Here is a 10,563-nt window from a genome sequence, read left to right as displayed (position 1 = left end):
TAAACTAAGACACTGAAAGATAGAATAAGCACATTTAAAGAACTATACAGGGGTTTAAAAAATAGTTTTCATCGTATGGCAGTGGTGCTATATGGCACCTTAACCACCACAAAGAAACAGAAAAACGATTTTTATGTGGATGAAAGATTTAGCATTTTATGAACCTTTTTGTTTTTGTGAAAACCAGTAGCCTGATTTTTTAGCCTCTTAGCACTCTAAATGTATGCCTTAACTAGATGTGTGTGTGTGTGTGTGTATTTGTGTGTGTGTGTGTGTGTGTGTGTGTGAGAGAGAGAGAGAGAGAGAGACCTCGAGACTATAAAAAAAGAAAAAAAGTGCTTTCCAATAAGAAGCACTTCAAAAACTCATATAGGATCTTTTCCTCATTTATATTATCATAATATATTTTCCATGGCCCCTCCCTCCAAGAAGAACCTTGTGATATCCATTAGAGTGAAGCATTTGCATTACAGAAATGTCTGTATATAAGCATTTAAAAAAGGTAACACTTTATTTCAAGGTGTCATTGTTTCATCTACTCATCTACTTATAAATAACGGATAATTACATTAAAGTAACCCCAAGCCAAACCCTAATCATAACCATATACAGTATTAAGTACATGTAGACCTATTTGATTAATATTACTCGAGCTGGTAAATGTATAATTACACTGTAACAAAGACACCTTAAAATATAGTGTAACTAAAAGAAAGAAATAATTCTCTACATTTCACAAACTTTGTTCAGCCTTCAATCTTTGAAAAACCATAGACGAAGTAAGACAAGTACAATGGATTGTAAACTGTATTGGTGTGTGGAAGTCCAATGCATTTAGTAAACAATGATAAACATCTCAAGCAGTTTCAATAAATAATTTTTATTTGAAAATACAAAACATTTTGTGTCAGTTGGAACAAATAAATAACTATAAATACTATTAAATATGAAAACAATAAATATACTAGGATATCAAAAAATTGTGCACAAAGATAAATAAATCGATTTCAATTTACTTAAAAAAAAAAACGATGACTCGTACCCAACATGCATGTGCATCACATGGCTGACTGACAAATAATACATGAAATGCATAGCATGTTTTTTCATTTAGTTAGCAAAATATCTGAGTATAGTTTAGGCAAAGAGGCTTCTTCTCACCTAAACCAAACAGAAAAGTTTTTACAGGTTTTTGTAAAAACATCCTTAGCTTGTTTGATCTGATAACTTCAAGTTTTCATAGGAAACACATAACATAAACTCTGCATTAAAGCCCTACCTATTGGTCAATCTAAACACGTCTAGGTTACATTCAGTGCAATTAAAAACAAACATGTAAATACACAAATACATTTATAACATTCTTCTTTTTTCAGTGTTATGTTTGTAAGACACATTGTTTTTTTTTGTTCTGTGTAATGTATCAGACATTATTTGTTGGTCATTGTCTCTTAAACGCATATCAGAAACGTTTTTTAGTGTTGTTTGCGATGATCTCCATCCTCTGAAGGTGGCTTCTCACAGCTCTCCGGATCTGTTCCCATGCATGAGCACTATATTTCTTAAAAACATAAAAAGGAACATCATTAGCTATACCACTGACTTGGCATTTTAAATGCAAGAAAATCATTCCTTTTACTCTTCACAAAGTAACATTAACATCGCAAAAGTGCAAATACAATATGCCTCTTAAGGCAAAAATAAAGCTAATTACAGAAATCAGTCAACACATCAAGCTGTTACATCATTTTATGCAATCGAACTTACTTCTTTCTTTAAAATCGTCTTTAGAGTCCTGAAGTGCCTTTTTATCCCGATCTCGTAAGACTCCTTTTTCAATGGCTTTTGGTATTGGACCACCTAGAAAAATGCAAAAAATGTTTTTAAACAATCAGAAAAAAATAACATGAATAACAAATTAATCAAACGTAATTTTTACATTTCATATCACATATGTTCAATTGCTCTTATTAAGTTAATGATTAATAATGAATCATGTCATAACAGTGTTGAGGATAAACGATTGAGTGGAGCCATTCAATTTAAATGAATGGACTAATTTTGATGATTCATACAATGCAATTGTGATATCAGTTTCTCCCAAGCACAAATAGCCAAGACTTACGCATTCTTTAAGCTCAGAAGACTGCCTCTGCAGGACTTCTAGGAAATATTTCACTTTTGTTAGATTCCATTGCGCTGAATTCATGTGCTCGGAGTCATCCATGAGATTGATGATGTGGTCTAAGGTCAAGACAAAAAACCTCACCTGGTCCTCCACCTGTCAGGAGACATAAGGCTATGTTTAGGCACCTGGTCCCACACAAAGAAGACTGTTGTGATGTATACAAGTTTTATAAGACTTTCACATAATTAAATTCTGATCTCATTGGAGATCTCATTTTCAAAGGTTGTGGGTTCGATTCCCAGGGAACACATGTTAGGTAAAAGATGTTAGCCTAAATTTTTGGATAAAAGCGTCAGCTCAACGCATAAATATAATTGAAATTAATTTTCCCTATTTGTTTTGCTAGCCTTTGTTTTATTTGTGGAATGAAATGTTTGATCACAGATAAAAGTTTACAAACCTCAGCTTTCTCTGTCAAGTTGTACAGGGTCCCCGGAAAATCCACCCAGACATTCTCATGATATTGTCCACTCTATATATAGATATAAAGAAAAAAGTCATTTGTAAAAAGTTCCTTATGCTGGATATTTAGCTGTTCATTCATCTGCACAAAAACTTTCTAAAGACTTTTTATAAAAATGTTAAAAACATCAATGTACAAAAAAAATGAAAACGTTGATTTACTTAATTTTTAAATACAGTTTAGTTCAGATTAGTTCACTTTGTCAATCAACCACATTGAATGAATTACTAACGAAGACAACTCTGACAATTAATGTGAAAAATAATGTATAGAAGCAAAGATGTTGTAACCTAATGATGGGCACTTTTTTTATTCACGCTGAAATAATCAGACTAAACGTGACAACATCCCTCAATAAGTTGAATTAACAACTTACAAAATCAATAAATCTGTTGCATAGCCTAAATAGAGTATTTACTCGAGTGTCTTAAGGACCTTGCAGAAAAAGCCTGTGGTTGCATTGCGCAGCAGTCTAATGTCTTCTGATGAACATTTAGAAACACATCTTGAAGCTTTAAAAGTGTAGACTACTTACCATTTCCCGAAGCAGCGTCAGAGATTCGGCGCTCACAGTCCCGTATCTGTCGAGCCATCTGCAAGCAGAGCATTGACTCTGTAGAGTTAGGAATATCACACAAATATAAGTCCACATTTGAGTTTGTTTCATCTTTGTATCCGTGCAGTAGTTTTCTACTCTGTCGCTCGAGAGAATGTTGCAGGGACATGGTGAAGTGTGCTGGATTTTATTCAGGAGTGTGGAAAGGGAAAACGCAACATGCAGGTATGTGTACTATCCCAGTTACTTTCACTTTAGTTGTAGTGAATGCCCAGACTAGGCCTACTAAGCAAAATATATATCTGGTCTGCTATTAATAATAATAATAAAATACTTTTGAAAGCAATATATTTTGTACATAGAAAATAAGTGAAAATAGTATATATGCCTATAGTCTAGGTTAGTTATAGTTTACTCTTTAATCGTCTTTGATTGAGCCTACTGTACACACCAGCACAAAACGCGCAAACAAAATTACGTGTAGTTTAATACACAATTTAATGTTACAAACAACTTCAGTATAAGTTAAAGCAATCTCATGGCTCAAAATAATTACCTGATTACAAAGTGTTTCAAGGTCCCTGGCGTTTCCAAACGAGAAGGGATTTTCCCCTGCTGATTACGTACAGAAGATCACTTTCTGTTTGAGACGTAATGCCTTTGCGCTTTGTTTACGCAACGTGCTGACGCAACCGCGTACAATCGCTCTCACTGGATTTCATCGCACTTTCACTTAAGTGTATAGGGTATATTTTTATATTTTTTTCACTACACAAGAAAAATGACCTGGCATTGGCGATCAGTTTATCAAAATAATATATACGTCCATCATATCTTTGTACATATATATTTTTGGTGAGACAGCTACACTTTTTTGAGGTCTTCATGTTACAGTATACAGTATACTAATTATATGCACTTACGATATGGTCAGGGTTAGGATTAGGATTTTGTTTAAGGTTACTTGCATGCTCGTATGAATTAATTGTCATTATAACGTGTAACAAGGACACCTTAAAATAGTATAGTAATAGTAATAGTAATATTAGCTACCATATTAAAAAAATAATGACAATTTTTTGTAACTAAAGTTTTTAGTTACATTTTTTTTTAATTATTATTATTATTATTGTTATTATTAGTATTAGTATTATTATTGTTGTTGTTAGAAAATAATATATTACTACAAATTCATCAAAATCCCGTGTTTTGGAAAAATTGCATCTTAATGGCACTGACGAAATCGTAAGACAATTACAAGAAAAAAATAAAATAAATAAACCTTTTATAAAACATTAAATTGTTAGGTGTGCAAATTTAATCAAACAAATAGAGCTTAAAGTGTCTTTTTCTTTAAAACAAGACTCTTAGCAATCACATAGAACATCTAACTGGGATCTTCAAGTTCAGTGTATTTGTTTTGTTTTGTTCGTGCCACTGTGGTTTTCTCTAGTTCGTTAATCAATTAAAACACTTTTAAGATGTAGCACCTATTTGCCTGTAGATGGCGAGATTAGCCAATGTTGCAGTTTATTTGCAGGATACTTTTTTATCAGCCTAACTATTTTATGGACTGCTTAAATCATTGTTGGGAAGCAAATACATAGCATTTTAAATAAATATGTTAAATAAACTTTTTTTCCCCTCAAAATGACAAAGTTTTCATGTTCATATTTTATGTTCTCCCACAAAGTCTGTATAGGTCATCCTACCGAATATATAGGCCAAACATATACAGTACAGACCAAAGGTTGGGAAACATTACTATTTTTAATGTTTTTGAAAGAAGTTTCTTTTGCTCATCAAGCCTGCATTTATTTGATCAAAAATACTGAAAAAACTGTAATATTGTGTAATATTATTACAACTTAAAATAATAGTTTTCTATTTGAATATACTTTAAAAAAAAAACAATTTATTCCTGTGATGCAAATCTGAATTTTCAGCATCCTTCCTCCAGCCTTCAGTGTCACGTAACATGTAACATCCAGTCTATCACATGATCATTTAGAAATCATTTCTAATATTCTGATTTATTATGAGTGTTGAAACAGTTCTGCTGTCTAATATATTTGATGAATAAAAGGTTAAAAAGAACTGCATTTATATATAAAAAAATCGAATTATATATATTTAATAATATATTTTCTTTACTATCACTTTTTATCAATTTAACACATCCTTGCTGAATTAAAGTATTGATTTTATTAAAAAAAAGAAAGAAAAAAAATTACTGACCCCAAATTACTGACCAGTAGTGTATATTACTATTACAAAATATTTATATTTTAAAAACATAGCTTCTTCTTCTTCTTCTTTTTTTTTTTTTTTACTTTTTATTCATCCTAAAAAGTATCCTAAAAAGTATCACATGTTCAAAAAAAATATTAAGCAGCAGAACTGTTTCCAACTTTGATAATGAATCATCATATTAGAATGATTTCTAAAGGATCATGTGATAATGATCCTAAAAATTCAGCTTTGCATCACAGAAATAAATCATAATTTAAAAGTATAATAAATTTAAAAACAATTATTTTAAATTGTAATAATATATCCCAATATTATTTTTTTTCTGTATCTTTGAACAAATAAATGCAGGCTTGATGAGCAGAAGAAACTTCTTTAAAAAACATTAAAAATAGTAATGTTTCCAAACTTTTGGTCTGTACCACCGGGTGTCTGTAGTACTTAAAAAAAAAATGTAAAAAAAATAAAAATACCACACAGAAAAATATTTGAAATATTTAAATATTTTATTTTTTGGTCAACATTGGTCAGGTGACAAATTCACATATGCCCATACATTTGTTAGAAACACATTTAGACAGCCAAATACAATCAACATGTAAACGACACATTCCTTCATTTAAATAATAACACATTCCCGGATAAACAGTGGTTTGCAAAATAGAGCACAATAAAAGTTAGCATATTGTAAACATTTTAGTGTAGGCTAGTTTAAATGAGTTATTCTCTAATAAATGTGTTTATAATTAGCATTAACTCAGAGCTTATAATAAACCGGAAAATTAACAATCATTCATCAAGTCGAAATGGTAAAATGGAAATTGCGAAATAAAAAACTATAAAATTAGCGTTTTAATAAATAATGGACAACATTGATTTACGGCATGCATTGTATTAAACGTGTATTCTTCTATGCCTTGTCATTTTCCAGAAGTGGTTCATGACGACCAGAAGGTCCTGGCGCGCGCTTTCCCACGCGCAGCAGCTGGAATTCTGTCGGAAACAAAAGTCACACAGTCAATCAAAAGATCTGAACTATGAGGATATGAACATTCTAAACTTTTTCGCTATTGTTCGCTGAGTTTTCACCTTCAGCGTGAGAAACTGATCGAGCTCCTCGAAGTCCTTCACCAGCGTCTCCAGTGCAGAGCTCATCACCGGGACCTAGATGACGTCTCAAAACGCTTAACGGCCAAATTTGAGAATAACGAAAGTAGATGTTGACTCAGCCCAACTAGTGACTTACGATATGTGGTTGAGCTTGTCGGTGGAGGTGTTCCAGTAGATCTTGGAAGGCATTGTGTTTCCAGTGGCAGTGACTTCTGTGCTTCTTGAAGAGCTCAAAGGTAGAGTTATAGGTTATGTTCAGTGCCTGAGATAGTTCTTGTTTCTGTCCACGTGAGAAAGAAATAAAAGGATCAAACGTCCATTGTCAAAAACAAACTGTGTAACACCAACAGTGCTAAATATTTCCGCAGATCAACTGCAGAGTGACACAACGACACGCCTGAACTAGCAAATCAAGTTATTTAAGGCTATTTAAAATCACCTGAAAGAAAACATTTACATTTGAGTGAAGCTCCAACTAAAAGATAGATCTGCAGGATGGGACATTTCTGTGTCCTGTATGTTTTATATTGTTGCCTACCTTTTTGGGAAGACTCTTGAACCGATCAGACATCGCTTCTTCCACATCACCCAAACAACCTTTATGCTCCTTTGAGAGAGAGAGAGAAATAAGTTTTTAGCCATTAGCCATTAGCCTAAATACTATAACATATTGCGGCCACGCTGTTGTCAATATTAAACCCTTAAGGTTTAATGAACAATATCATAAGGTAACACTTCACATTCGAGCCACTACCAATATATGAATCCTAATATCTAATACATTGTTACCATTTTAACATTCAAGTTGTTGTATGAAGTAACATGAATACAATGAATGAACAATGAACAACAGTATATTTCTAATTTAAAATTCTAACCTTAATTATTCATGTTACATTGTTTGCCAGTTCGTGATACCTTATTTTATATTGTTAATCCATCAACGTTCCTCTAATAAATCTATAGTAAATATGTATTAATAGATTAATGTTCCATATAGCACACTGTTGAAAAAGTGCCTAAACATTTTTTTTTTTAAATAACAGACATACAATAGATATATAGGTCTTACCAGTTCACGCAGAAGTATAATTGTTTGATGGACATCTTTGCTCGCCTCCTGAATAAAGGATTCTGCAAATAGGGACGCACACATGATAATCCACAAACAATACACAAGAGCTTTCATTCTGGCTTTGTATTGACAGCTGTAAAGTGCAGAGCTACTATTCAAACGATATGACTACTAGGCTATGGATACTGTCTTGTGGCAAAGGCTCTGTTTATATAGCCAAGTGTTCTCCAAAGAAAAAAAAGAGAGAGAAAGAAATCACCCTGAATTTGCATGGTCTTCAGCAGGTGACAGAGCGGGAACCCCAGCGATATTACAATTGGAAGTTGAAAATGAAAGAATCACGTGCTTCTGTTTGTCCTGGTCGGCTTTCTTTTTCTCACCTTGTTGAAAACGCAATGAGATGGATAGGATTGCGCTAGTGAGAACACAGTGAGAGAGAGTCAAGCTGGGACTTTCATCCACTATCACTCTGTAGACGCAATGACATCATAAGAAATGTGATGTCATTACTAGACAAATTCATGCAATTATTCATTTTTATAGCCTATTATCAATACGTTATTATCTGTAGCCTATCTTTTGCGCTGTCTTTCTGTTCGCGTTGTACAGTCTATACACAAAAGGAGTTTTAAAACACGCTTTAAAAACAGCTGTATGTGTTCTTGTTTAGGATGATTTCATCAAACCGTTTGTGAAAGGTGATGTCACACACAACTGGAGCGTGTGGTAATTCCTCATTGTTACAGGGCACGGTTTACTTCACACAGCGTTTCACGTTCAGTTTCCACTGCAGCATTCCTTTAGCATTTCCACATGAGCCGCGTGTTATGACAAATTACGCAAAATAAATTATGAAAAAATTCATTTATTGCGATGGTGCAAATTTCATTTCCTTTCTTCTGTTTTATTTATTTATTTTTTAATAAAAATAATCAAATCGTTTTTTTAACCAGAAACATTCTGCTTGTGCAAATTACGTTGTACCTCACGGACAAGTACATACATACATACATTAATTAATTAATGAATAAATAAATAGTAGCTACCTAGGCTTAATGCGAGAAGAAATAGTCTACATTAAAATAAATAAATAAATAAATAAAAATACAAGTGAAAAAGGAAAAAGTAAACTGTTTTTCAGTTCAAAGGAAATTTGTTAAATACCTGTATCTTTCGTTGTCCTGTCTATGGAAATTATTATGCTTTATTTAGAAAACAAAAAGTCCTACCATTTTTCTTTAATGGCCAAAACATTGTTTCTATTTTCAATAATATTCAGATAGTAGCCTGATAAATAATGTATGAAGAAATAACCCCAATATGTTTAGCTATTAAATGGTGTTAAATATGGCAACATCGAAACTAATAATGAATTAAAAAATGAAACATTTGTAATATTTAATGTAACGCCGAGTATCTTTACAAAAGCTAAAAGAGGATAATTCATTTTATGATACTTTAAATACCAATATTGTGATAAAACCAAAAGGTTCCATGGAATGTCTACTATTTTTATTCAACACAGGCCTAGATACGACACCCAATAACAATACACAATACACTCTGAAATCATAGCTACAGCTTGTTTTAATTACGCCCTGATTCTGAGTAGAACTCCGACAGCACTACTTCAGCATTAATGTATCTAAAACCATTACCTTGTATTACCGCAGCGTTATTGCAAAACTCAGTCGGTAGGGGGCGGCGTAAGATCACTATCTTGACGATTAAACAACAACGTTGAAAGCCTTCGTGGCTTTACATTTTATATTTACGTGGTTTATGCTCAAAAGCAAACAAGAAACGAGAATAGCATACAAGTTTATCTCGTGCACCGTTTGCTTGGTCTAGATTGTGCAATGGACTCATGGGCAAAAGGTACTTCAGGCTGAAAAATGTTGTGTTGCTAGATACAAAATCAGTCTGCATTCAATCTGTTGTTCTACATCGTATTCACAGATAAATGACTCGGACATGTTCATACATGTTCAAGAGTTCAGCAGAGTTGCACAGCACATACAGTATCTTTGTGATGTGCCTGAATGTCTCTGTCATAATGCACAGTCCAAAAACTCATACTTTACACTGACATACTCGCAACCACACTACCTGTCCTCTACTCCACTGTGTGTTTGGGGCAAGGACATGTGAATCCTCTGCAGGAAATGAGATCGTTTGAGAAGAGGAAACTTTATGTGGCTGGTTCACTGAACCGGAAAGGGGGTTGTCTTCCAGAGGATGAGGATGAGGAAGAGGGAGGACTGCAGGGAGAAAGAAAGACAGACATGGGAATATATGTAAGCCTCAACAGGTACAGTGTCAAATATCACTGAGCACTTTCCAATGTTTTCTAACTGTGTTTTCTTATTATATATATATATATATATATATATATATATATATATATATATATATATATATAAAATATGGTTATATGTAATTGTAATGATAGACATAGTGTATAATAATCGGGTTTGGTTACATAATAAGTAATACTTTTTGACAGAGAAAATTATTTTAGTTTTTATTTATTTTATCAGTTTTGAATAGGAAAATCACTGGTTTTTCCACGTGACACAAATGATAACATCATAGTTATTTCAGAGGGATAGAAAATTGACCAACTATTTGACAGAGCTTACTAAATCAAACCTGAAAAAAAAAAAATCTGTCAGAAGCGAGGCCCAGTCGGAAACGCAAATCTGCAAATCATTGCTCATTTAGGTTAGAAATGTTGGGCAAACAGCACCTTAAGTATTATGAACTAGCAAATCTATAAAAGGAAATCCATTTTGAAAAGTGCCTCGCAAGCAGAGCATTATCTTGAAATAAATAAATAAATAAAAAATCAGAGGAAACTATAGCAAGCTGTTGATGTAGCATTCGACACACTCTATGTTTACAACCTAAATGCACCATGT

General features: G+C 32.9%; 1 pseudogene; it reads right to left on the bottom strand.

Annotated features, from left to right (window-relative positions):
- Positions 1-869: 869 nt before the first annotated feature.
- LOC127952347 (interferon a3-like) lies at positions 870-3,929 on the bottom strand (annotated as a pseudogene).
- Between the last annotated feature and the right edge of the window lie 6,634 nt (positions 3,930-10,563).

The sequence above is a fragment of the Carassius gibelio genome, chromosome B3 (genome assembly GCF_023724105.1).
Source record: "Carassius gibelio isolate Cgi1373 ecotype wild population from Czech Republic chromosome B3, carGib1.2-hapl.c, whole genome shotgun sequence".
NCBI lineage: Eukaryota > Metazoa > Chordata > Actinopteri > Cypriniformes > Cyprinidae > Carassius > Carassius gibelio.
The sequence above is the reverse complement of the archived record's forward strand: the minus strand, read 5'-3'. Positions and strand labels throughout refer to the sequence as shown.